At 46.6% G+C, this 21,717-nt stretch overlaps 38 non-coding genes and 8 pseudogenes across 38 annotated transcripts; all 46 read right to left on the bottom strand.

Moving 5' to 3' along the window:
- Positions 1–119, bottom strand: LOC148797012 (5S ribosomal RNA). Its single transcript, XR_016071906.1, has one exon. It is a non-coding gene; the product is annotated as a 5S ribosomal RNA (ribosomal RNA).
- A 354-nt stretch (positions 120–473) lies between these two features.
- On the bottom strand, positions 474–592 carry LOC148797013 (5S ribosomal RNA). Its single transcript, XR_016071234.1, has one exon. It is a non-coding gene; the product is annotated as a 5S ribosomal RNA (ribosomal RNA).
- Positions 593–948: 356 nt separating this feature from the next.
- LOC148797014 (5S ribosomal RNA) lies at positions 949–1,067 on the bottom strand. The gene has a single exon (XR_016070187.1). It is a non-coding gene; the product is annotated as a 5S ribosomal RNA (ribosomal RNA).
- A 355-nt stretch (positions 1,068–1,422) lies between these two features.
- On the bottom strand, positions 1,423–1,541 carry LOC148797015 (5S ribosomal RNA; annotated as a pseudogene).
- Positions 1,542–1,897: 356 nt separating this feature from the next.
- LOC148797016 (5S ribosomal RNA) lies at positions 1,898–2,016 on the bottom strand. The gene has a single exon (XR_016070188.1). It is a non-coding gene; the product is annotated as a 5S ribosomal RNA (ribosomal RNA).
- A 355-nt stretch (positions 2,017–2,371) lies between these two features.
- Positions 2,372–2,490, bottom strand: LOC148797017 (5S ribosomal RNA; annotated as a pseudogene).
- Positions 2,491–2,843: 353 nt separating this feature from the next.
- LOC148797018 (5S ribosomal RNA) lies at positions 2,844–2,962 on the bottom strand. The gene has a single exon (XR_016071385.1). It is a non-coding gene; the product is annotated as a 5S ribosomal RNA (ribosomal RNA).
- A 355-nt stretch (positions 2,963–3,317) lies between these two features.
- LOC148797019 (5S ribosomal RNA) lies at positions 3,318–3,436 on the bottom strand. Its single transcript, XR_016074045.1, has one exon. It is a non-coding gene; the product is annotated as a 5S ribosomal RNA (ribosomal RNA).
- Positions 3,437–3,790: 354 nt separating this feature from the next.
- LOC148797020 (5S ribosomal RNA) lies at positions 3,791–3,909 on the bottom strand. Its single transcript, XR_016073884.1, has one exon. It is a non-coding gene; the product is annotated as a 5S ribosomal RNA (ribosomal RNA).
- Positions 3,910–4,263: 354 nt separating this feature from the next.
- LOC148797021 (5S ribosomal RNA) lies at positions 4,264–4,382 on the bottom strand. Its single transcript, XR_016074581.1, has one exon. It is a non-coding gene; the product is annotated as a 5S ribosomal RNA (ribosomal RNA).
- Positions 4,383–4,738: 356 nt separating this feature from the next.
- Positions 4,739–4,857, bottom strand: LOC148797022 (5S ribosomal RNA). The gene has a single exon (XR_016074046.1). It is a non-coding gene; the product is annotated as a 5S ribosomal RNA (ribosomal RNA).
- Positions 4,858–5,211: 354 nt separating this feature from the next.
- LOC148797023 (5S ribosomal RNA) lies at positions 5,212–5,330 on the bottom strand. The gene has a single exon (XR_016072644.1). It is a non-coding gene; the product is annotated as a 5S ribosomal RNA (ribosomal RNA).
- Positions 5,331–5,684: 354 nt separating this feature from the next.
- LOC148797024 (5S ribosomal RNA) lies at positions 5,685–5,803 on the bottom strand. The gene has a single exon (XR_016071235.1). It is a non-coding gene; the product is annotated as a 5S ribosomal RNA (ribosomal RNA).
- A 356-nt stretch (positions 5,804–6,159) lies between these two features.
- LOC148797025 (5S ribosomal RNA) lies at positions 6,160–6,278 on the bottom strand (annotated as a pseudogene).
- A 355-nt stretch (positions 6,279–6,633) lies between these two features.
- Positions 6,634–6,752, bottom strand: LOC148797026 (5S ribosomal RNA; annotated as a pseudogene).
- Positions 6,753–7,105: 353 nt separating this feature from the next.
- On the bottom strand, positions 7,106–7,224 carry LOC148797027 (5S ribosomal RNA). Its single transcript, XR_016071386.1, has one exon. It is a non-coding gene; the product is annotated as a 5S ribosomal RNA (ribosomal RNA).
- Positions 7,225–7,579: 355 nt separating this feature from the next.
- LOC148797028 (5S ribosomal RNA) lies at positions 7,580–7,698 on the bottom strand. The gene has a single exon (XR_016074677.1). It is a non-coding gene; the product is annotated as a 5S ribosomal RNA (ribosomal RNA).
- Positions 7,699–8,052: 354 nt separating this feature from the next.
- LOC148797029 (5S ribosomal RNA) lies at positions 8,053–8,171 on the bottom strand. The gene has a single exon (XR_016071821.1). It is a non-coding gene; the product is annotated as a 5S ribosomal RNA (ribosomal RNA).
- A 354-nt stretch (positions 8,172–8,525) lies between these two features.
- On the bottom strand, positions 8,526–8,644 carry LOC148797030 (5S ribosomal RNA). The gene has a single exon (XR_016071822.1). It is a non-coding gene; the product is annotated as a 5S ribosomal RNA (ribosomal RNA).
- A 354-nt stretch (positions 8,645–8,998) lies between these two features.
- LOC148797031 (5S ribosomal RNA) lies at positions 8,999–9,117 on the bottom strand. Its single transcript, XR_016073895.1, has one exon. It is a non-coding gene; the product is annotated as a 5S ribosomal RNA (ribosomal RNA).
- Positions 9,118–9,471: 354 nt separating this feature from the next.
- On the bottom strand, positions 9,472–9,590 carry LOC148797032 (5S ribosomal RNA). The gene has a single exon (XR_016073906.1). It is a non-coding gene; the product is annotated as a 5S ribosomal RNA (ribosomal RNA).
- Positions 9,591–9,946: 356 nt separating this feature from the next.
- LOC148797033 (5S ribosomal RNA) lies at positions 9,947–10,065 on the bottom strand. The gene has a single exon (XR_016074047.1). It is a non-coding gene; the product is annotated as a 5S ribosomal RNA (ribosomal RNA).
- Positions 10,066–10,419: 354 nt separating this feature from the next.
- On the bottom strand, positions 10,420–10,538 carry LOC148797034 (5S ribosomal RNA). Its single transcript, XR_016071907.1, has one exon. It is a non-coding gene; the product is annotated as a 5S ribosomal RNA (ribosomal RNA).
- Positions 10,539–10,892: 354 nt separating this feature from the next.
- Positions 10,893–11,011, bottom strand: LOC148797035 (5S ribosomal RNA). The gene has a single exon (XR_016071236.1). It is a non-coding gene; the product is annotated as a 5S ribosomal RNA (ribosomal RNA).
- A 356-nt stretch (positions 11,012–11,367) lies between these two features.
- On the bottom strand, positions 11,368–11,486 carry LOC148797036 (5S ribosomal RNA). The gene has a single exon (XR_016070189.1). It is a non-coding gene; the product is annotated as a 5S ribosomal RNA (ribosomal RNA).
- A 355-nt stretch (positions 11,487–11,841) lies between these two features.
- LOC148797037 (5S ribosomal RNA) lies at positions 11,842–11,960 on the bottom strand (annotated as a pseudogene).
- A 356-nt stretch (positions 11,961–12,316) lies between these two features.
- LOC148797038 (5S ribosomal RNA) lies at positions 12,317–12,435 on the bottom strand. The gene has a single exon (XR_016070190.1). It is a non-coding gene; the product is annotated as a 5S ribosomal RNA (ribosomal RNA).
- Positions 12,436–12,790: 355 nt separating this feature from the next.
- Positions 12,791–12,909, bottom strand: LOC148797039 (5S ribosomal RNA; annotated as a pseudogene).
- A 353-nt stretch (positions 12,910–13,262) lies between these two features.
- Positions 13,263–13,381, bottom strand: LOC148797040 (5S ribosomal RNA). Its single transcript, XR_016071387.1, has one exon. It is a non-coding gene; the product is annotated as a 5S ribosomal RNA (ribosomal RNA).
- A 355-nt stretch (positions 13,382–13,736) lies between these two features.
- On the bottom strand, positions 13,737–13,855 carry LOC148797041 (5S ribosomal RNA). The gene has a single exon (XR_016074048.1). It is a non-coding gene; the product is annotated as a 5S ribosomal RNA (ribosomal RNA).
- A 354-nt stretch (positions 13,856–14,209) lies between these two features.
- On the bottom strand, positions 14,210–14,328 carry LOC148797042 (5S ribosomal RNA). Its single transcript, XR_016073917.1, has one exon. It is a non-coding gene; the product is annotated as a 5S ribosomal RNA (ribosomal RNA).
- A 354-nt stretch (positions 14,329–14,682) lies between these two features.
- LOC148797043 (5S ribosomal RNA) lies at positions 14,683–14,801 on the bottom strand. The gene has a single exon (XR_016074582.1). It is a non-coding gene; the product is annotated as a 5S ribosomal RNA (ribosomal RNA).
- Positions 14,802–15,157: 356 nt separating this feature from the next.
- Positions 15,158–15,276, bottom strand: LOC148797044 (5S ribosomal RNA). The gene has a single exon (XR_016074049.1). It is a non-coding gene; the product is annotated as a 5S ribosomal RNA (ribosomal RNA).
- A 354-nt stretch (positions 15,277–15,630) lies between these two features.
- LOC148797045 (5S ribosomal RNA) lies at positions 15,631–15,749 on the bottom strand. Its single transcript, XR_016072645.1, has one exon. It is a non-coding gene; the product is annotated as a 5S ribosomal RNA (ribosomal RNA).
- Positions 15,750–16,103: 354 nt separating this feature from the next.
- LOC148797046 (5S ribosomal RNA) lies at positions 16,104–16,222 on the bottom strand. Its single transcript, XR_016071237.1, has one exon. It is a non-coding gene; the product is annotated as a 5S ribosomal RNA (ribosomal RNA).
- Positions 16,223–16,578: 356 nt separating this feature from the next.
- On the bottom strand, positions 16,579–16,697 carry LOC148797047 (5S ribosomal RNA; annotated as a pseudogene).
- Positions 16,698–17,052: 355 nt separating this feature from the next.
- LOC148797048 (5S ribosomal RNA) lies at positions 17,053–17,171 on the bottom strand (annotated as a pseudogene).
- A 353-nt stretch (positions 17,172–17,524) lies between these two features.
- LOC148797049 (5S ribosomal RNA) lies at positions 17,525–17,643 on the bottom strand. Its single transcript, XR_016071389.1, has one exon. It is a non-coding gene; the product is annotated as a 5S ribosomal RNA (ribosomal RNA).
- Positions 17,644–17,998: 355 nt separating this feature from the next.
- On the bottom strand, positions 17,999–18,117 carry LOC148797050 (5S ribosomal RNA). Its single transcript, XR_016074678.1, has one exon. It is a non-coding gene; the product is annotated as a 5S ribosomal RNA (ribosomal RNA).
- Positions 18,118–18,471: 354 nt separating this feature from the next.
- On the bottom strand, positions 18,472–18,590 carry LOC148797051 (5S ribosomal RNA). Its single transcript, XR_016071824.1, has one exon. It is a non-coding gene; the product is annotated as a 5S ribosomal RNA (ribosomal RNA).
- Positions 18,591–18,944: 354 nt separating this feature from the next.
- On the bottom strand, positions 18,945–19,063 carry LOC148797052 (5S ribosomal RNA). Its single transcript, XR_016073928.1, has one exon. It is a non-coding gene; the product is annotated as a 5S ribosomal RNA (ribosomal RNA).
- A 356-nt stretch (positions 19,064–19,419) lies between these two features.
- Positions 19,420–19,538, bottom strand: LOC148797053 (5S ribosomal RNA). Its single transcript, XR_016075266.1, has one exon. It is a non-coding gene; the product is annotated as a 5S ribosomal RNA (ribosomal RNA).
- A 354-nt stretch (positions 19,539–19,892) lies between these two features.
- Positions 19,893–20,011, bottom strand: LOC148797054 (5S ribosomal RNA). Its single transcript, XR_016073939.1, has one exon. It is a non-coding gene; the product is annotated as a 5S ribosomal RNA (ribosomal RNA).
- A 354-nt stretch (positions 20,012–20,365) lies between these two features.
- Positions 20,366–20,484, bottom strand: LOC148797055 (5S ribosomal RNA). The gene has a single exon (XR_016074583.1). It is a non-coding gene; the product is annotated as a 5S ribosomal RNA (ribosomal RNA).
- A 356-nt stretch (positions 20,485–20,840) lies between these two features.
- LOC148797056 (5S ribosomal RNA) lies at positions 20,841–20,959 on the bottom strand. Its single transcript, XR_016074050.1, has one exon. It is a non-coding gene; the product is annotated as a 5S ribosomal RNA (ribosomal RNA).
- A 354-nt stretch (positions 20,960–21,313) lies between these two features.
- On the bottom strand, positions 21,314–21,432 carry LOC148797057 (5S ribosomal RNA). The gene has a single exon (XR_016073950.1). It is a non-coding gene; the product is annotated as a 5S ribosomal RNA (ribosomal RNA).
- Positions 21,433–21,717: the final 285 nt, after the last annotated feature.

Raw genomic sequence — 21,717 nt, forward strand, 5'->3', positions numbered from 1 at the left:
GGGGTGCAACACGAGGACTTCCAAGGAGGTCACCCATCCTAGTACTACTCTCGCCCAAGCACGCTTAACTTCGGAGTTCTGATGGGATCCGGTGCATTAGTGCTGGTATGATCGCACCCGTTTAATTCATGCTCGCTTAGATCTTTATGCACTATCTTGCTCCCCTCCATTAATTGTTTTAGATTTGAAAAAACTGTGTATGCAGCCTTCCTCCCTTGGTAACCGTGCACAAGCTCCTTCGTGAGCAGAGTGTTTGTATTTCAGATCTGCCGCACCCCCGGATAGATGCAATACTATCGCGGGGCCCACAATGCATGACGAATGCCGAAAGCCCGGTTCTTGCATCGTTGCCATTCAGTAATGACGATCGTGCCGCAAATGGTCCGAGTATCCGACGCATTGTTTCCAGTTGTCTCCCAGAAACAACAAATGGAATTTGCAAATACAAATCAAAATAAAATATTAATAAAATTGGGGTGCAACACGAGGACTTCCCAGGAGGTCACCCATCCTAGTACTACTCTCGCCCAAGCACGCTTAACTTCGGAGTTCTTATGGGATCCGGTGCATTAGTGCTGGTATGATCGCACCCGTTTAATTCATGCTCGCTTAGATCTTTATGCACTATCTTGCTCCCCTCCATTAATTGTTTTAGACTTGAAAAAAACTGTGTATGCAGCCTTCCTCCCTTGGTAACCGTGCACAAGCTCTTACGTGAGCAGAGTGTTTGCTTTTTAGATCTGCCGCACCCCCGGATAGATGCAATACTATCGCGGGGCCCACAATGCACGACGAATGCCAAAAGCCTGGTTTTTTCACGGTTCCCATTCAGTAATGACAATCGTGCCGCAAATGGTCCGAGTATCCGGCGCGTTGTTTGCGTTTGTCTCGCCGAAACGACAAATGGAATTTGCAAATACGATATCGAAATAAAATATTAATAAAATTGGGGTGCAACACGAGGACTTCCCAGGAGGTCACCCATCCTAGGACTACTCCCGCCCATGCACACTTAACTTCGGAGTTCTGATGGGATCCGATGCATTAGTGCTAGTATGATCGCACCCGCTTAATTCATGCTCGCTTAGATCTTTATGCACTATCTTGCTCCCCTCCATTAATTGTTTTAGACTTGAAAAAACTGTGTATGCAGCCTTCCTCCCTTGGTAACCGTGCACAAGCTCCTACGTGAGCAGAGTGTTTGCTTTTCAGATCTGCCGCACCCCCGGATAGATGCAATACTATCACGGGGCCCACAATGCACGACGAATGCCAAAAGCCCGGTTTTTGCACGGTTCCCATTCATTAATGACGATCGTGCCGCAAATGGTCCGAGTATCCGGCGCGTTGTTTGAGTTTGTCTCGCCGAAACGACAAATGGAATTTGCAAATACGATATCAAAATAAAATATTAATAAAATTAGGGTGAAACACAAGCACTTCCGAGGAGGTCACCCATCCTAATACTACTCTCGCCCAAGCACACTTAACTTCGGAGTTCTGATGAGATCCGGTGCATTAGTGCTGGTATGATAGCACCCGTTTAATTCATGCTCGCTTAGATCTTTATGCACTATCTTGCTCCCCTCCATTAATTGTTTTAGACTTGAAAAAAACTGTGTATGCAGCCTTCCTCCCTTGGTAACCGTGCACAAGCTCTTACGTGAGCAGAGTGTTTGCTTTTTAGATCTGCCGCACCCCCGGATAGATGCAATACTATCGCGGGGCCCACAATGCACGACGAATGCCAAAAGCCTGGTTTTTTCACGGTTCCCATTCAGTAATGACAATCGTGCCGCAAATGGTCCGAGTATCCGGCGCGTTGTTTGCGTTTGTCTCGCCGAAACGACAAATGGAATTTGCAAATACGATATCGAAATAAAATATTAATAAAATTGGGGTGCAACACGAGGACTTCCCAGGAGGTCACCCATCCTAGGACTACTCCCGCCCATGCACACTTAACTTCGGAGTTCTGATGGGATCCGATGCATTAGTGCTAGTATGATCGCACCCGCTTAATTCATGCTCGCTTAGATCTTTATGCACTATCTTGCTCCCCTCCATTAATTGTTTTAGACTTGAAAAAACTGTGTATGCTGCCTTCCTCCCTTGGTAACCGTGCACAAGCTCCTACGTGAGCAGAGTGTTTGCTTTTCAGATCTGCCGCACCCCCGGATAGATGCAATACTATCACGGGGCCCACAATGCACGACGAATGCCAAAAGCCCGGTTTTTGCACGGTTCCCATTCAGTAATGACGATCGTGCCGCAAATGGTCCGAGTATCCGGCGCGTTGTTTGAGTTTGTCTCGCCGAAACGACAAATGGAATTTGCAAATACGATATCAAAATAAAATATTAATAAAATTAGGGTGAAACACAAGCACTTCCGAGGAGGTCACCCATCCTAATACTACTCTCGCCCAAGCACACTTAACTTCGGAGTTCTGATGAGATCCGGTGCATTAGTGCTGGTATGATAGCACCCGTTTAATTCATGCTCGCTTAGATCTTTATGACCTATCTTGCTCCCTTCCATTAATTGTTTTAGATTTGAAAAAAATGTGTATGCAGCCTCTTTCCCTTGGTAACCGTGCACAAGCTCCTACGTGAGCGGAGTGTTTGTTTTTCAGATCTGCCGCACCTCCGGATAGATGCAATAGTATCGCGGGGCCCACAATGCATGACGAATGCCGAAAGCCCGGTTCTTGCATCGTGGCCATTCAGTAATGACGATCGTGCCGCAAATGGTCCGAGTATCCGACGCATTGTTTCCAGTATCTCCCAGAAACAACAAATGGAATTTGCAAATACAAATCAAAATAAAATATTAATAAAATTGGGGTGCAACACGAGGACTTCCCAGGAGGTCACCCATCCTAGTACTACTCTCGCCCAAGCACGCTTAACTTCAGAGTTCTGATGGGATCCGGTGCATTAGTGCTGGTATGATCGCACCCGTTTAATTCATGCTCGCTTAGATCTTTATGCACTATCTTGCTCCCCTCCATTAATTGTTTTAGACTTGAAAAAACTGTGTATGCAGCCTTCCTCCCTTGGTAACCGTGCACAAGCTCTTACGTGAGCAGAGTGTTTGCTTTTTAGATCTGCCGCACCCCCAGATAGATGCAATACTATCGCGGGGCCCACAATGCACGACGAATGCCAAAAGCCCGGTTTTTGCACGATTCTCATTCAGTAATGACGATCGTGCCGCAAATGGTCCGAGTATCCGGCGCGTTGTTTGCGTTTGTCTCGCCGAAACGACAAATGGAATATGCAAATACGATATCGAAATAAAATATTAATAAAATTGGGGTGCAACACGAGGACTTCCCAGGAGGTCACCCATCCTAGGACTACTCCCGCCCATGCACACTTAACTTCGGAGTTCTGATGGGATCCGGTGCATTAGTGCTGGTATGATCGCACCCGTTTAATTCATGCTCGCTTAGATCTTTATGCACTATCTTGCTCCCCTCCATTAATTGTTTTAGATTTGAAAAAACTGTGTATGCAGCCTTCCTCCCTTGGTAACCGTGCACAAGCTCCTACGTGAGCAGAGTGTTTGCATTTCAGATCTGCCGCACCCCCGGATAGATGCAATACTATCGCGGGGCCCACAATGCATGACGAATGCCGAAAGCCCGGTTCTTGCATCGTTGCCATTCAGTAATGACGATCGTGCCGCAAATGGTCCGAGTATCCGACGCATTGTTTCCAGTTGTCTCCCAGAAACAACAAATGGAATTTGCAAATACAAATCAAAATAAAATATTAATAAAATTGGGGTGCAACACGAGGACTTCCCAGGAGGTCACCCATCCTAGTACTACTCTCGCCCAAGCACGCTTAACTTCGGAGTTCTGATGGGATCCGGTGCATTAGTGCTGGTATGATCGCACCCGTTTAATTCATGCTCGCTTAGATCTTTATGCACTATCTTGCTCCCCTCCATTAATTGTTTTAGATTTGAAAAAACTGTGTATGCAGCCTTCCTCCCTTGGTAACCGTGCACAAGTTCCTACGTGAGCAGAGTGTTTGTATTTCAGATCTGCCGCACCCCCGGATAGATGCAATACTATCGCGGGGCCCACAATGCATGACGAATGCCGAAAGCCCGGTTCTTGCATCGTTGCCATTCAGTAATGACGATCGTGCCGCAAATGGTCCGAGTATCCGACGCATTGTTTCCAGTTGTCTCCCAGAAACAACAAATGGAATTTGCAAATACAAATCAAAATAAAAAATTAATAAAATTGGGGTGCAACACGAGGACTTCCCAGGAGGTCACCCATCCTAGTACTACTCTCGCCCAAACACGCATAACTTCGGAGTTCTGATGGGATCCGGTGCATTAGTGCTGGTATGATCGCACCCGTTTAATTCATGCTCGCTTAGATCTTTAGGCACTATCTTGCTCCCCTCCATTAATTGTTTTAGACTTGAAAAAAACTGTGTATGCAGCCTTCCTCCCTTGGTAACCGTGCACAAGCTCTTACGTGAGCAGAGTGTTTGCTTTTTAGATCTGCCGCACCCCCGGATAGATGCAATACTATCGCGGGGCCCACAATGCACGACGAATGCCAAAAGCCCGGTTTTTTCACGGTTCCCATTCAGTAATGACAATCGTGCCGCAAATGGTCCGAGTATCCGGCGCGTTGTTTGCGTTTGTCTCGCCGAAACGACAAATGGAATTTGCAAATACGATATCGAAATAAAATATTAATAAAATTGGGGTGCAACACGAGGACTTCCCAGGAGGTCACCCATCCTAGGACTACTCCCGCCCATGCACACTTAACTTCGGAGTTCTGATGGGATCCGGTGCATTAGTGCTGGTATGATCGCACCCGTTTAATTCATGCTCGCTTAGATCTTTATGCACTATCTTGCTCCCCTCCATTAATTGTTTTAGATTTGAAAAAACTGTGTATGCAGCCTTCCTCCCTTGGTAACCGTGCACAAGCTCCTACGTGAGCAGAGTGTTTGCATTTCAGATCTGCCGCACCCCCGGATAGATGCAATACTATCGCGGGGCCCACAATGCATGACGAATGCCGAAAGCCCGGTTCTTGCATCGTTGCCATTCAGTAATGACGATCGTGCCGCAAATGGTCCGAGTATCCGACGCATTGTTTCCAGTTGTCTCCCAGAAACAACAAATGGAATTTGCAAATACAAATCAAAATAAAATATTAATAAAATTGGGGTGCAACACGAGCACTTCCAAGGAGGTCACCCATCCTAGTACTACTCTCGCCCAAGCACGCTTAACTTCGGAGTTCTGATGGGATCCGGTGCATTAGTGCTGGTATGATCGCACCCGTTTAATTCATGCTCGCTTAGATCTTTATGCACTATCTTGCTCCCCTCCATTAATTGTTTTAGATTTGAAAAAACTGTGTATGCAGCCTTCCTCCCTTGGTAACCGTGCACAAGCTCCTACGTGAGCAGAGTGTTTGTATTTCAGATCTGCCGCACCCCCGGATAGATGCAATACTATCGCGGGGCCCACAATGCATGACGAATGCCGAAAGCCCGGTTCTTGCATCGTTGCCATTCAGTAATGACGATCGTGCCGCAAATGGTCCGAGTATCCGACGCATTGTTTCCAGTTGTCTCCCAGAAACAACAAATGGAATTTGCAAATACAAATCAAAATAAAATATTAATAAAATTGGGGTGCAACACGAGGACTTCCCAGGAGGTCACCCATCCTAGTACTACTCTCGCCCAAGCACGCTTAACTTCGGAGTTCTTATGGGATCCGGTGCATTAGTGCTGGTATGATCGCACCCGTTTAATTCATGCTCGCTTAGATCTTTATGCACTATCTTGCTCCCCTCCATTAATTGTTTTAGACTTGAAAAAAACTGTGTATGCAGCCTTCCTCCCTTGGTAACCGTGCACAAGCTCTTACGTGAGCAGAGTGTTTGCTTTTTAGATCTGCCGCACCCCCGGATAGATGCAATACTATCGCGGGGCCCACAATGCACGACGAATGCCAAAAGCCTGGTTTTTTCACGGTTCCCATTCAGTAATGACAATCGTGCCGCAAATGGTCCGAGTATCCGGCGCGTTGTTTGCGTTTGTCTCGCCGAAACGACAAATGGAATTTGCAAATACGATATCGAAATAAAATATTAATAAAATTGGGGTGCAACACGAGGACTTCCCAGGAGGTCACCCATCCTAGGACTACTCCCGCCCATGCACACTTAACTTCGGAGTTCTGATGGGATCCGATGCATTAGTGCTAGTATGATTGCCCCCGCTTAATTCATGCTCGCTTAGATCTTTATGCACTATCTTGCTCCCCTCCATTAATTGTTTTAGACTTGAAAAAACTGTGTATGCAGCCTTCCTCCCTTGGTAACCGTGCACAAGCTCCTACGTGAGCAGAGTGTTTGCTTTTCAGATCTGCCGCACCCCCGGATAGATGCAATACTATCGCGGGGCCCACAATGCACGACGAATGCCAAAAGCCCGGTTTTTGCACGGTTCCCATTCAGTAATGACGATCGTGCCGCAAATGGTCCGAGTATCCGGCGCGTTGTTTGAGTTTGTCTCGCCGAAACGACAAATGGAATTTGCAAATACGATATCGAAATAAAATATTAATAAAATTAGGGTGAAACACAAGGACTTCCGAGGAGGTCACCCATCCTAATACTACTCTCGCCCAAGCACACTTAACTTCGGAGTTCTGATGAGATCCGGTGCATTAGTGCTGGTATGATAGCACCCGTTTAATTCATGCTCGCTTAGATCTTTATGACCTATCTTGCTCCCTTCCATTAATTGTTTTAGATTTGAAAAAAATGTGTATGCAGCCTCTTTCCCTTGGTAACCGTGCACAAGCTCCTACGTGAGCGGAGTGTTTGTTTTTCAGATCTGCCGTACCTCCGGATAGATGCAATAGTATCGCGGGGCCCACAATGCATGACGAATGCCGAAAGCCCGGTTCTTGCATCGTGGCCATTCAGTAATGACGATCGTGCCGCAAATGGTCCGAGTATCCGACGCATTGTTTCCAGTATCTCCCAGAAACAACAAATGGAATTTGCAAATACAAATCAAAATAAAATATTAATAAAATTGGGGTGCAACACGAGGACTTCCCAGGAGGTCACCCATCCTAGTACTACTCTCGCCCAAGCACGCTTAACTTCAGAGTTCTGATGGGATCCGGTGCATTAGTGCTGGTATGATCGCACCCGTTTAATTCATGCTCGCTTAGATCTTTATGCACTATCTTGCTCCCCTCCATTAATTGTTTTAGACTTGAAAAAACTGTGTATGCAGCCTTCCTCCCTTGGTAACCGTGCACAAGCTCTTACGTGAGCAGAGTGTTTGCTTTTTAGATCTGCCGCACCCCCGGATAGATGCAATACTATCGCGGGGCCCACAATGCACGACGAATGCCAAAAGCCCGGTTTTTGCATGGTTCTCATTCAGTAATGACGATCGTGCCGCAAATGGTCCGAGTATCCGGCGCGTTGTTTGCGTTTGTCTCGCCGAAACGACAAATGGAATATGCAAATACGATATCGAAATAAAATATTAATAAAATTGGGGTGCAACACGAGGACTTCCCAGGAGGTCACCCATCTTAGGACTACTCCCGCCCATGCACACTTAACTTCGGAGTTCTGATGGGATCCGGTGCATTAGTGCTGGTATGATCGCACCCGTTTAATTCATGCTCGCTTAGATCTTTATGCACTATCTTGCTCCCCTCCATTAATTGTTTTAGATTTGAAAAAACTGTGTATGCAGCCTTCCTCCCTTGGTAACCGTGCACAAGCTCCTACGTGAGCAGAGTGTTTGCATTTCAGATCTGCCGCACCCCCGGATAGATGCAATACTATCGCGGGGCCCACAATGCATGACGAATGCCGAAAGCCCGGTTCTTGCATCGTTGCCATTCAGTAATGACGATCGTGCCGCAAATGGTCCGAGTATCCGACGCATTGTTTCCAGTTGTCTCCCAGAAACAACAAATGGAATTTGCAAATACAAATCAAAATAAAATATTAATAAAATTGGGGTGCAACACGAGGACTTCCCAGGAGGTCACCCATCCTAGTACTACTCTCGCCCAAGCACGCTTAACTTCGAAGTTCTGATGGGATCCGGTGCATTAGTGCTGGTATGATCGCACCCGTTTAATTCATGCTCGCTTAGATCTTTATGCACTATCTTGCTCCCCTCCATTAATTGTTTTAGATTTGAAAAAACTGTGTATGCAGCCTTCCTCCCTTGGTAACCGTGCACAAGTTCCTACGTGAGCAGAGTGTTTGTATTTCAGATCTGCCGCACCCCCGGATAGATGCAATACTATCGCGGGGCCCACAATGCATGACGAATGCCGAAAGCCCGGTTCTTGCATCGTTGCCATTCAGTAATGACGATCGTGCCGCAAATGGTCCGAGTATCCGACGCATTGTTTCCAGTTGTCTCCCAGAAACAACAAATGGAATTTGCAAATACAAATCAAAATAAAATATTAATAAAATTGGGGTGCAACACGAGGACTTCCCAGGAGGTCACCCATCCTAGTACTACTCTCGCCCAAGCACGCTTAACTTCGAAGTTCTGATGGGATCCGGTGCATTAGTGCTGGTATGATCGCACCCGTTTAATTCATGCTCGCTTAGATCTTTATGCACTATCTTGCTCCCCTCCATTAATTGTTTTAGATTTGAAAAAACTGTGTATGCAGCCTTCCTCCCTTGGTAACCGTGCACAAGTTCCTACGTGAGCAGAGTGTTTGTATTTCAGATCTGCCGCACCCCCGGATAGATGCAATACTATCGCGGGGCCCACAATGCATGACGAATGCCGAAAGCCCGGTTCTTGCATCGTTGCCATTCAGTAATGACGATCGTGCCGCAAATGGTCCGAGTATCCGACGCATTGTTTCCAGTTGTCTCCCAGAAACAACAAATGGAATTTGCAAATACAAATCAAAATAAAATATTAATAAAATTGGGGTGCAACACGAGGACTTCCCAGGAGGTCACCCATCCTAGTACTACTCTCGCCCAAGCACGCTTAACTTCGGAGTTCTGATGGGATCCGGTGCATTAGTGCTGGTATGATCGCACCCGTTTGATTCATGCTCGCTTAGATCTTTATGCACTATCTTGCTCCCCTCCATTAATTGTTTTAGATTTGAAAAAACTGTGTATGCAGCCTTCCTCCCTTGGTAACCGTGCACAAGTTCCTACGTGAGCAGAGTGTTTGTATTTCAGATCTGCCGCACCCCCGGATAGATGCAATACTATCGCGGGGCCCACAATGCATGACGAATGCCGAAAGCCCGGTTCTTGCATCGTTGCCATTCAGTAATGACGATCGTGCCGCAAATGGTCCGAGTATCCGACGCATTGTTTCCAGTTGTCTCCCAGAAACAACAAATGGAATTTGCAAATACAAATCAAAATAAAATATTAATAAAATTGGGGTGCAACACGAGGACTTCCCAGGAGGTCACCCATCCTAGTACTACTCTCGCCCAAGCACGCTTAACTTCGGAGTTCTGATGGGATCCGGTGCATTAGTGCTGGTATGATCGCACCCGTTTAATTCATGCTCGCTTAGATCTTTATGCACTATCTTGCTCCCCTCCATTAATTGTTTTAGACTTGAAAAAAACTGTGTATGCAGCCTTCCTCCCTTGGTAACCGTGCACAAGCTCTTACGTGAGCAGAGTGTTTGCTTTTTAGATCTGCCGCACCCCCGGATAGATGCAATACTATCGCGGGGCCCACAATGCACGACGAATGCCAAAAGCCCGGTTTTTTCACGGTTCCCATTCAGTAATGACAATCGTGCCGCAAATGGTCCGAGTATCCGGCGCGTTGTTTGCGTTTGTCTCGCCGAAACGACAAATGGAATTTGCAAATACGATATCGAAATAAAATATTAATAAAATTGGGGTGCAACACGAGGACTTCCCAGGAGGTCACCCATCCTAGGACTACTCCCGCCCATGCACACTTAACTTCGGAGTTCTGATGGGATCCGGTGCATTAGTGCTGGTATGATCGCACCCGTTTAATTCATGCTCGCTTAGATCTTTATGCACTATCTTGCTCCCCTCCATTAATTGTTTTAGATTTGAAAAAACTGTGTATGCAGCCTTCCTCCCTCGGTAACCGTGCACAAGCTCCTACGTGAGCAGAGTGTTTGCATTTCAGATCTGCCGCACCCCCGGATAGATGCAATACTATCGCGGGGCCCACAATGCATGACGAATGCCGAAAGCCCGGTTCTTGCATCGTTGCCATTCAGTAATGACGATCGTGCCGCAAATGGTCCGAGTATCCGACGCATTGTTTCCAGTTGTCTCCCAGAAACAACAAATGGAATTTGCAAATACAAATCAAAATAAAATATTAATAAAATTGGGGTGCAACACGAGGACTTCCAAGGAGGTCACCCATCCTAGTACTACTCTCGCCCAAGCACGCTTAACTTCGGAGTTCTGATGGGATCCGGTGCATTAGTGCTGGTATGATCGCACCCGTTTAATTCATGCTCGCTTAGATCTTTATGCACTATCTTGCTCCCCTCCATTAATTGTTTTAGATTTGAAAAAACTGTGTATGCAGCCTTCCTCCCTTGGTAACCGTGCACAAGCTCCTTCGTGAGCAGAGTGTTTGTATTTCAGATCTGCCGCACCCCCGGATAGATGCAATACTATCGCGGGGCCCACAATGCATGACGAATGCCGAAAGCCCGGTTCTTGCATCGTTGCCATTCAGTAATGACGATCGTGCCGCAAATGGTCCGAGTATCCGACGCATTGTTTCCAGTTGTCTCCCAGAAACAACAAATGGAATTTGCAAATACAAATCAAAATAAAATATTAATAAAATTGGGGTGCAACACGAGGACTTCCCAGGAGGTCACCCATCCTAGTACTACTCTCGCCCAAGCACGCTTAACTTCGGAGTTCTTATGGGATCCGGTGCATTAGTGCTGGTATGATCGCACCCGTTTAATTCATGCTCGCTTAGATCTTTATGCACTATCTTGCTCCCCTCCATTAATTGTTTTAGACTTGAAAAAAACTGTGTATGCAGCCTTCCTCCCTTGGTAACCGTGCACAAGCTCTTACGTGAGCAGAGTGTTTGCTTTTTAGATCTGCCGCACCCCCGGATAGATGCAATACTATCGCGGGGCCCACAATGCACGACGAATGCCAAAAGCCTGGTTTTTTCACGGTTCCCATTCAGTAATGACAATCGTGCCGCAAATGGTCCGAGTATCCGGCGCGTTGTTTGCGTTTGTCTCGCCGAAACGACAAATGGAATTTGCAAATACGATATCGAAATAAAATATTAATAAAATTGGGGTGCAACACGAGGACTTCCCAGGAGGTCACCCATCCTAGGACTACTCCCGCCCATGCACACTTAACTTCGGAGTTCTGATGGGATCCGATGCATTAGTGCTAGTATGATCGCACCCGCTTAATTCATGCTCGCTTAGATCTTTATGCACTATCTTGCTCCCCTCCATTAATTGTTTTAGACTTGAAAAAACTGTGTATGCAGCCTTCCTCCCTTGGTAACCGTGCACAAGCTCCTACGTGAGCAGAGTGTTTGCTTTTCAGATCTGCCGCACCCCCGGATAGATGCAATACTATCACGGGGCCCACAATGCACGACGAATGCCAAAAGCCCGGTTTTTGCACGGTTCCCATTCATTAATGACGATCGTGCCGCAAATGGTCCGAGTATCCGGCGCGTTGTTTGAGTTTGTCTCGCCGAAACGACAAATGGAATTTGCAAATACGATATCAAAATAAAATATTAATAAAATTAGGGTGAAACACAAGCACTTCCGAGGAGGTCACCCATCCTAATACTACTCTCGCCCAAGCACACTTAACTTCGGAGTTCTGATGAGATCCGGTGCATTAGTGCTGGTATGATAGCACCCGTTTAATTCATGCTCGCTTAGATCTTTATGCACTATCTTGCTCCCCTCCATTAATTGTTTTAGACTTGAAAAAAACTGTGTATGCAGCCTTCCTCCCTTGGTAACCGTGCACAAGCTCTTACGTGAGCAGAGTGTTTGCTTTTTAGATCTGCCGCACCCCCGGATAGATGCAATACTATCGCGGGGCCCACAATGCACGACGAATGCCAAAAGCCTGGTTTTTTCACGGTTCCCATTCAGTAATGACAATCGTGCCGCAAATGGTCCGAGTATCCGGCGCGTTGTTTGCGTTTGTCTCGCCGAAACGACAAATGGAATTTGCAAATACGATATCGAAATAAAATATTAATAAAATTGGGGTGCAACACGAGGACTTCCCAGGAGGTCACCCATCCTAGGACTACTCCCGCCCATGCACACTTAACTTCGGAGTTCTGATGGGATCCGATGCATTAGTGCTAGTATGATCGCACCCGCTTAATTCATGCTCGCTTAGATCTTTATGCACTATCTTGCTCCCCTCCATTAATTGTTTTAGACTTGAAAAAACTGTGTATGCTGCCTTCCTCCCTTGGTAACCGTGCACAAGCTCCTACGTGAGCAGAGTGTTTGCTTTTCAGATCTGCCGCACCCCCGGATAGATGCAATACTATCACGGGGCCCACAATGCACGACGAATGCCAAAAGCCCGGTTTTTGCACGGTTCCCATTCAGTAATGACGATCGTGCCGCAAATGGTCCGAGTATCCGGCGCGTTGTTTGAGTTTGTCTCGCCGAAACGACAAATGGAATTTGCAAATACGATATCAAAATAAAATATTAATAAAATTAGGGTGAAACACAAGCACTTCCGAGGAGGTCACCCATCCTAATACTACTCTCGCCCAAGCACACTTAACTTCGGAGTTCTGATGAGATCCGGTGCATTAGTGCTGGTATGATAGCACCCGTTTAATTCATGCTCGCTTAGATCTTTATGACCTATCTTGCTCCCTTCCATTAATTGTTTTAGATTTGAAAAAAATGTGTATGCAGCCTCTTTCCCTTGGTAACCGTGCACAAGCTCCTACGTGAGCGGAGTGTTTGTTTTTCAGATCTGCCGCACCTCCGGATAGATGCAATAGTATCGCGGGGCCCACAATGCATGACGAATGCCGAAAGCCCGGTTCTTGCATCGTGGCCATTCAGTAATGACGATCGTGCCGCAAATGGTCCGAGTATCCGACGCATTGTTTCCAGTATCTCCCAGAAACAACAAATGGAATTTGCAAATACAAATCAAAATAAAATATTAATAAAATTGGGGTGCAACACGAGGACTTCCCAGGAGGTCACCCATCCTAGTACTACTCTCGCCCAAGCACGCTTAACTTCAGAGTTCTGATGGGATCCGGTGCATTAGTGCTGGTATGATCGCACCCGTTTAATTCATGCTCGCTTAGATCTTTATGCACTATCTTGCTCCCCTCCATTAATTGTTTTAGACTTGAAAAAACTGTGTATGCAGCCTTCCTCCCTTGGTAACCGTGCACAAGCTCTTACGTGAGCAGAGTGTTTGCTTTTTAGATCTGCCGCACCCCCAGATAGATGCAATACTATCGCGGGGCCCACAATGCACGACGAATGCCAAAAGCCCGGTTTTTGCACGATTCTCATTCAGTAATGACGATCGTGCCGCAAATGGTCCGAGTATCCGGCGCGTTGTTTGCGTTTGTCTCGCCGAAACGACAAATGGAATATGCAAATACGATATCGAAATAAAATATTAATAAAATTGGGGTGCAACACGAGGACTTCCCAGGAGGTCACCCATCCTAGGACTACTCCCGCCCATGCACACTTAACTTCGGAGTTCTGATGGGATCCGGTGCATTAGTGCTGGTATGATCGCACCCGTTTAATTCATGCTCGCTTAGATCTTTATGCACTATCTTGCTCCCCTCCATTAATTGTTTTAGATTTGAAAAAACTGTGTATGCAGCCTTCCTCCCTTGGTAACCGTGCACAAGCTCCTACGTGAGCAGAGTGTTTGCATTTCAGATCTGCCGCACCCCCGGATAGATGCAATACTATCGCGGGGCCCACAATGCATGACGAATGCCGAAAGCCCGGTTCTTGCATCGTTGCCATTCAGTAATGACGATCGTGCCGCAAATGGTCCGAGTATCCGACGCATTGTTTCCAGTTGTCTCCCAGAAACAACAAATGGAATTTGCAAATACAAATCAAAATAAAATATTAATAAAATTGGGGTGCAACACGAGGACTTCCCAGGAGGTCACCCATCCTAGTACTACTCTCGCCCAAGCACGCTTAACTTCGGAGTTCTGATGGGATCCGGTGCATTAGTGCTGGTATGATCGCACCCGTTTAATTCATGCTCGCTTAGATCTTTATGCACTATCTTGCTCCCCTCCATTAATTGTTTTAGATTTGAAAAAACTGTGTATGCAGCCTTCCTCCCTTGGTAACCGTGCACAAGTTCCTACGTGAGCAGAGTGTTTGTATTTCAGATCTGCCGCACCCCCGGATAGATGCAATACTATCGCGGGGCCCACAATGCATGACGAATGCCGAAAGCCCGGTTCTTGCATCGTTGCCATTCAGTAATGACGATCGTGCCGCAAATGGTCCGAGTATCCGACGCATTGTTTCCAGTTGTCTCCCAGAAACAACAAATGGAATTTGCAAATACAAATCAAAATAAAAAATTAATAAAATTGGGGTGCAACACGAGGACTTCCCAGGAGGTCACCCATCCTAGTACTACTCTCGCCCAAACACGCATAACTTCGGAGTTCTGATGGGATCCGGTGCATTAGTGCTGGTATGATCGCACCCGTTTAATTCATGCTCGCTTAGATCTTTAGGCACTATCTTGCTCCCCTCCATTAATTGTTTTAGACTTGAAAAAAACTGTGTATGCAGCCTTCCTCCCTTGGTAACCGTGCACAAGCTCTTACGTGAGCAGAGTGTTTGCTTTTTAGATCTGCCGCACCCCCGGATAGATGCAATACTATCGCGGGGCCCACAATGCACGACGAATGCCAAAAGCCCGGTTTTTTCACGGTTCCCATTCAGTAATGACAATCGTGCCGCAAATGGTCCGAGTATCCGGCGCGTTGTTTGCGTTTGTCTCGCCGAAACGACAAATGGAATTTGCAAATACGATATCGAAATAAAATATTAATAAAATTGGGGTGCAACACGAGGACTTCCCAGGAGGTCACCCATCCTAGGACTACTCCCGCCCATGCACACTTAACTTCGGAGTTCTGATGGGATCCGGTGCATTAGTGCTGGTATGATCGCACCCGTTTAATTCATGCTCGCTTAGATCTTTATGCACTATCTTGCTCCCCTCCATTAATTGTTTTAGATTTGAAAAAACTGTGTATGCAGCCTTCCTCCCTTGGTAACCGTGCACAAGCTCCTACGTGAGCAGAGTGTTTGCATTTCAGATCTGCCGCACCCCCGGATAGATGCAATACTATCGCGGGGCCCACAATGCATGACGAATGCCGAAAGCCCGGTTCTTGCATCGTTGCCATTCAGTAATGACGATCGTGCCGCAAATGGTCCGAGTATCCGACGCATTGTTTCCAGTTGTCTCCCAGAAACAACAAATGGAATTTGCAAATACAAATCAAAATAAAATATTAATAAAATTGGGGTGCAACACGAGCACTTCCAAGGAGGTCACCCATCCTAGTACTACTCTCGCCCAAGCACGCTTAACTTCGGAGTTCTGATGGGATCCGGTGCATTAGTGCTGGTATGATCGCACCCGTTTAATTCATGCTCGCTTAGATCTTTATGCACTATCTTGCTCCCCTCCATTAATTGTTTTAGATTTGAAAAAACTGTGTATGCAGCCTTCCTCCCTTGGTAACCGTGCACAAGCTCCTACGTGAGCAGAGTGTTTGTATTTCAGATCTGCCGCACCCCCGGATAGATGCAATACTATCGCGGGGCCCACAATGCATGACGAATGCCGAAAGCCCGGTTCTTGCATCGTTGCCATTCAGTAATGACGATCGTGCCGCAAATGGTCCGAGTATCCGACGCATTGTTTCCAGTTGTCTCCCAGAAACAACAAATGGAATTTGCAAATACAAATCAAAATAAAATATTAATAAAATTGGGGTGCAACACGAGGACTTCCCAGGAGGTCACCCATCCTAGTACTACTCTCGCCCAAGCACGCTTAACTTCGGAGTTCTTATGGGATCCGGTGCATTAGTGCTGGTATGATCGCACCCGTTTAATTCATGCTCGCTTAGATCTTTATGCACTATCTTGCTCCCCTCCATTAATTGTTTTAGACTTGAAAAAAACTGTGTATGCAGCCTTCCTCCCTTGGTAACCGTGCACAAGCTCTTACGTGAGCAGAGTGTTTGCTTTTTAGATCTGCCGCACCCCCGGATAGATGCAATACTATCGCGGGGCCCACAATGCACGACGAATGCCAAAAGCCTGGTTTTTTCACGGTTCCCATTCAGTAATGACAATCGTGCCGCAAATGGTCCGAGTATCCGGCGCGTTGTTTGCGTTTGTCTCGCCGAAACGACAAATGGAATTTGCAAATACGATATCGAAATAAAATATTAATAAAATTGGGGTGCAACACGAGGACTTCCCAGGAGGTCACCCATCCTAGGACTACTCCCGCCCATGCACACTTAACTTCGGAGTTCTGATGGGATCCGATGCATTAGTGCTAGTATGATTGCCCCCGCTTAATTCATGCTCGCTTAGATCTTTATGCACTATCTTGCTCCCCTCCATTAATTGTTTTAGACTTGAAAAAACTGTGTATGCAGCCTTCCTCCCTTGGTAACCGTGCACAAGCTCCTACGTGAGCAGAGTGTTTGCTTTTCAGATCTGCCGCACCCCCGGATAGATGCAATACTATCGCGGGGCCCACAATGCACGACGAATGCCAAAAGCCCGGTTTTTGCACGGTTCCCATTCAGTAATGACGATCGTGCCGCAAATGGTCCGAGTATCCGGCGCGTTGTTTGAGTTTGTCTCGCCGAAACGACAAATGGAATTTGCAAATACGATATCGAAATAAAATATTAATAAAATTAGGGTGAAACACAAGGACTTCCGAGGAGGTCACCCATCCTAATACTACTCTCGCCCAAGCACACTTAACTTCGGAGTTCTGATGAGATCCGGTGCATTAGTGCTGGTATGATAGCACCCGTTTAATTCATGCTCGCTTAGATCTTTATGACCTATCTTGCTCCCTTCCATTAATTGTTTTAGATTTGAAAAAAATGTGTATGCAGCCTCTTTCCCTTGGTAACCGTGCACAAGCTCCTACGTGAGCGGAGTGTTTGTTTTTCAGATCTGCCGTACCTCCGGATAGATGCAATAGTATCGCGGGGCCCACAATGCATGACGAATGCCGAAAGCCCGGTTCTTGCATCGTGGCCATTCAGTAATGACGATCGTGCCGCAAATGGTCCGAGTATCCGACGCATTGTTTCCAGTATCTCCCAGAAACAACAAATGGAATTTGCAAATACAAATCAAAATAAAATATTAATAAAATTGGGGTGCAACACGAGGACTTCCCAGGAGGTCACCCATCCTAGTACTACTCTCGCCCAAGCACGCTTAACTTCAGAGTTCTGATGGGATCCGGTGCATTAGTGCTGGTATGATCGCACCCGTTTAATTCATGCTCGCTTAGATCTTTATGCACTATCTTGCTCCCCTCCATTAATTGTTTTAGACTTGAAAAAACTGTGTATGCAGCCTTCCTCCCTTGGTAACCGTGCACAAGCTCTTACGTGAGCAGAGTGTTTGCTTTTTAGATCTGCCGCACCCCCGGATAGATGCAATACTATCGCGGGGCCCACAATGCACGACGAATGCCAAAAGCCCGGTTTTTGCATGGTTCTCATTCAGTAATGACGATCGTGCCGCAAATGGTCCGAGTATCCGGCGCGTTGTTTGCGTTTGTCTCGCCGAAACGACAAATGGAATATGCAAATACGATATCGAAATAAAATATTAATAAAATTGGGGTGCAACACGAGGACTTCCCAGGAGGTCACCCATCTTAGGACTACTCCCGCCCATGCACACTTAACTTCGGAGTTCTGATGGGATCCGGTGCATTAGTGCTGGTATGATCGCACCCGTTTAATTCATGCTCGCTTAGATCTTTATGCACTATCTTGCTCCCCTCCATTAATTGTTTTAGATTTGAAAAAACTGTGTATGCAGCCTTCCTCCCTTGGTAACCGTGCACAAGCTCCTACGTGAGCAGAGTGTTTGCATTTCAGATCTGCCGCACCCCCGGATAGATGCAATACTATCGCGGGGCCCACAATGCATGACGAATGCCGAAAGCCCGGTTCTTGCATCGTTGCCATTCAGTAATGACGATCGTGCCGCAAATGGTCCGAGTATCCGACGCATTGTTTCCAGTTGTCTCCCAGAAACAACAAATGGAATTTGCAAATACAAATCAAAATAAAATATTAATAAAATTGGGGTGCAACACGAGGACTTCCCAGGAGGTCACCCATCCTAGTACTACTCTCGCCCAAGCACGCTTAACTTCGAAGTTCTGATGGGATCCGGTGCATTAGTGCTGGTATGATCGCACCCGTTTAATTCATGCTCGCTTAGATCTTTATGCACTATCTTGCTCCCCTCCATTAATTGTTTTAGATTTGAAAAAACTGTGTATGCAGCCTTCCTCCCTTGGTAACCGTGCACAAGTTCCTACGTGAGCAGAGTGTTTGTATTTCAGATCTGCCGCACCCCCGGATAGATGCAATACTATCGCGGGGCCCACAATGCATGACGAATGCCGAAAGCCCGGTTCTTGCATCGTTGCCATTCAGTAATGACGATCGTGCCGCAAATGGTCCGAGTATCCGACGCATTGTTTCCAGTTGTCTCCCAGAAACAACAAATGGAATTTGCAAATACAAATCAAAATAAAATATTAATAAAATTGGGGTGCAACACGAGGACTTCCCAGGAGGTCACCCATCCTAGTACTACTCTCGCCCAAGCACGCTTAACTTCGGAGTTCTGATGGGATCCGGTGCATTAGTGCTGGTATGATCGCACCCGTTTGATTCATGCTCGCTTAGATCTTTATGCACTATCTTGCTCCCCTCCATTAATTGTTTTAGACTTGAAAAAAACTGTGTATGCAGCCTTCCTCCCTTGGTAACCGTGCACAAGCTCTTACGTGAGCAGAGTGTTTGCTTTTTAGATCTGCCGCACCCCCGGATAGATGCAATACTATCGCGGGGCCCACAATGCACGACGAATGACAAAAGCCCGGTTTTTTCACGGTTCCCATTCAGTAATGACAATCGTGCCGCAAATGGTCCGAGTATCCGGCGCGTTGTTTGCGTTTGTCTCGCCGAAACGACAAATGGAATTTGCAAATACGATATCGAAATAAAATATTAATAAAATTGGGGTGCAACACGAGGACTTCCCAGGAGGTCACCCATCCTAGGACTACTCCCGCCCATGCACACTTAACTTCGGAGTTCTGATGGGATCCGGTGCATTAGTACTGGTATGATCGCACCCGTTTAATTCATGCTCGCTTAGATCTTTATGCACTATCTTGCTCCCCTCCATTAATTGTTTTAGATTTGAAAAAACTGTGTATGCAGCCTTCCTCCCTTGGTAACCGTGCACAAGCTCCTACGTGAGCAGAGTGTTTGCATTTCAGATCTGCCGCACCCCCGGATAGATGCAATACTATCGCGGGGCCCACAATGCATGACGAATGCCGAAAGCCCGGTTCTTGCATCGTTGCCATTCAGTAATGACGATCGTGCCGCAAATGGTCCGAGTATCCGACGCATTGTTTCCAGTTGTCTCCCAGAAACAACAAATGGAATTTGCAAATACAAATCAAAATAAAATATTAATAAAATTGGGGTGCAACACGAGGACTTCCCAGGAGGTCACCCATCCTAGTACTACTCTCGCCCAAGCACGCTTAACTTCGGAGTTCTGATGGGATCCGGTGCATTAGTGCTGGTATGATCGCACCCGTTTAATTCATGCTCGCTTAGATCTTTATGCACTATCTTGCTCCCCTCCATTAATTGTTTTAGATTTGAAAAAACTGTGTATGCAGCCTTCCTCCCTTGGTAACCGTGCACAAGTTCCTACGTGAGCAGAGTGTTTGTATTTCAGATCTGCCGCACCCCCGGATAGATGCAATACTATCGCGGGGCCCACAATGCATGACGAATGCCGAAAGCCCGGTTCTTGCATCGTTGCCATTCAGTAATGACGATCGTGCCGCAAATGGTCCGAGTATCCGACGCATTGTTTCCAGTTGTCTCCCAGAAACAACAAATGGAATTTGCAAATACAAATCAAAATAAAATATTAATAAAATTGGGGTGCAACACGAGGACTTCCCAGGAGGTCACCCATCCTAGTACTACTCTCGCCCAAACACGCATAACTTCGGAGTTCTGATGGGATCCGGTGCATTAGTGCTGGTATGATCGCACCCGTTTAATTCATGCTCGCTTAGATCTTTATGCACTATCTTGCTCCCCTCCATTAATTGTTTTAGACTTGAAAAAAACTGTGTATGCAGCCTTCCTCCCTTGGTAACCGTGCACAAGCTCTTACGTGAGCAGAGTGTTTGCTTTTTAGATCTGCCGCACCCCCGGATAGATGCAATACTATCGCGGGGCCCACAATGCACGACGAATGCCAAAAGCCCGGTTTTTTCACGGTTCCCATTCAGTAATGACAATCGTGCCGCAAATGGTCCGAGTATCCGGCGCGTGGTTTGCGTTTGTCTCGCCGAAACGACAAATGGAATTTGCAAATACGATATCGAAATAAAATATTAATAAAATTGGGGTGCAACACGAGGACTTCCCAGGAGGTCACCCATCCTAGGACTACTCCCGCCCATGCACACTTAACTTCGGAGTTCTGATGGGATCCGGTGCATTAGTGCTGGTATGATCGCACCCGTTTAATTCATGCTCGCTTAGATCTTTATGCACTATCTTGCTCCCCTCCATTAATTGTTTTAGATTTGAAAAAACTGTGTATGCAGCCTTCCTCCCTTGGTAACCGTGCACAAGCTCCTACGTGAGCAGAGTGTTTGCATTTCAGATCTGCCGCACCCCCGGATAGATGCAATACTATCGCGGGGCCCACAATGCATGACGAATGCCGAAAGCCCGGTTCTTGCATCGTTGCCATTCAGTAATGACGATCGTGCCGCAAATGGTCCGAGTATCCGACGCATTGTTTCCAGTTGTCTCCCAGAAACAACAAATGGAATTTGCAAATACAAATCAAAATAAAATATTAATAAAATTGGGGTGCAACACGAGGACTTCCCAGGAGGTCACCCATCCTAGTACTACTCTCGCCCAAGCACGCTTAACTTCGGAGTTCTGATGGGATCCGGTGCATTAGTGCTGGTATGATCGCACCCGTTTAATTCATGCTCGCTTAGATCTTTATGCACTATCTTGCTCCCCTCCATTAATTGTTTTAGATTTGAAAAAACTGTGTATGCAGCCTTCCTCCCTTGGTAACCGTGCACAAGTTCCTACGTGAGCAGAGTGTTTGTATTTCAGATCTGCCGCACCCCCGGATAGATGCAATACTATCGCGGGGCCCACAATGCATGACGAATGCCGAAAGCCCGGTTCTTGCATCGTTGCCATTCAGTAATGACGATCGTGCCGCAAATGGTCCGAGTATCCGACGCATTGTT

The sequence above is a fragment of the Nelumbo nucifera genome, chromosome 4 (assembly GCF_055504915.1).
Source record: "Nelumbo nucifera cultivar China Antique chromosome 4, China Antique-T2T, whole genome shotgun sequence".
NCBI classification, from domain to species: Eukaryota; Viridiplantae; Streptophyta; class Magnoliopsida; order Proteales; family Nelumbonaceae; genus Nelumbo; species Nelumbo nucifera.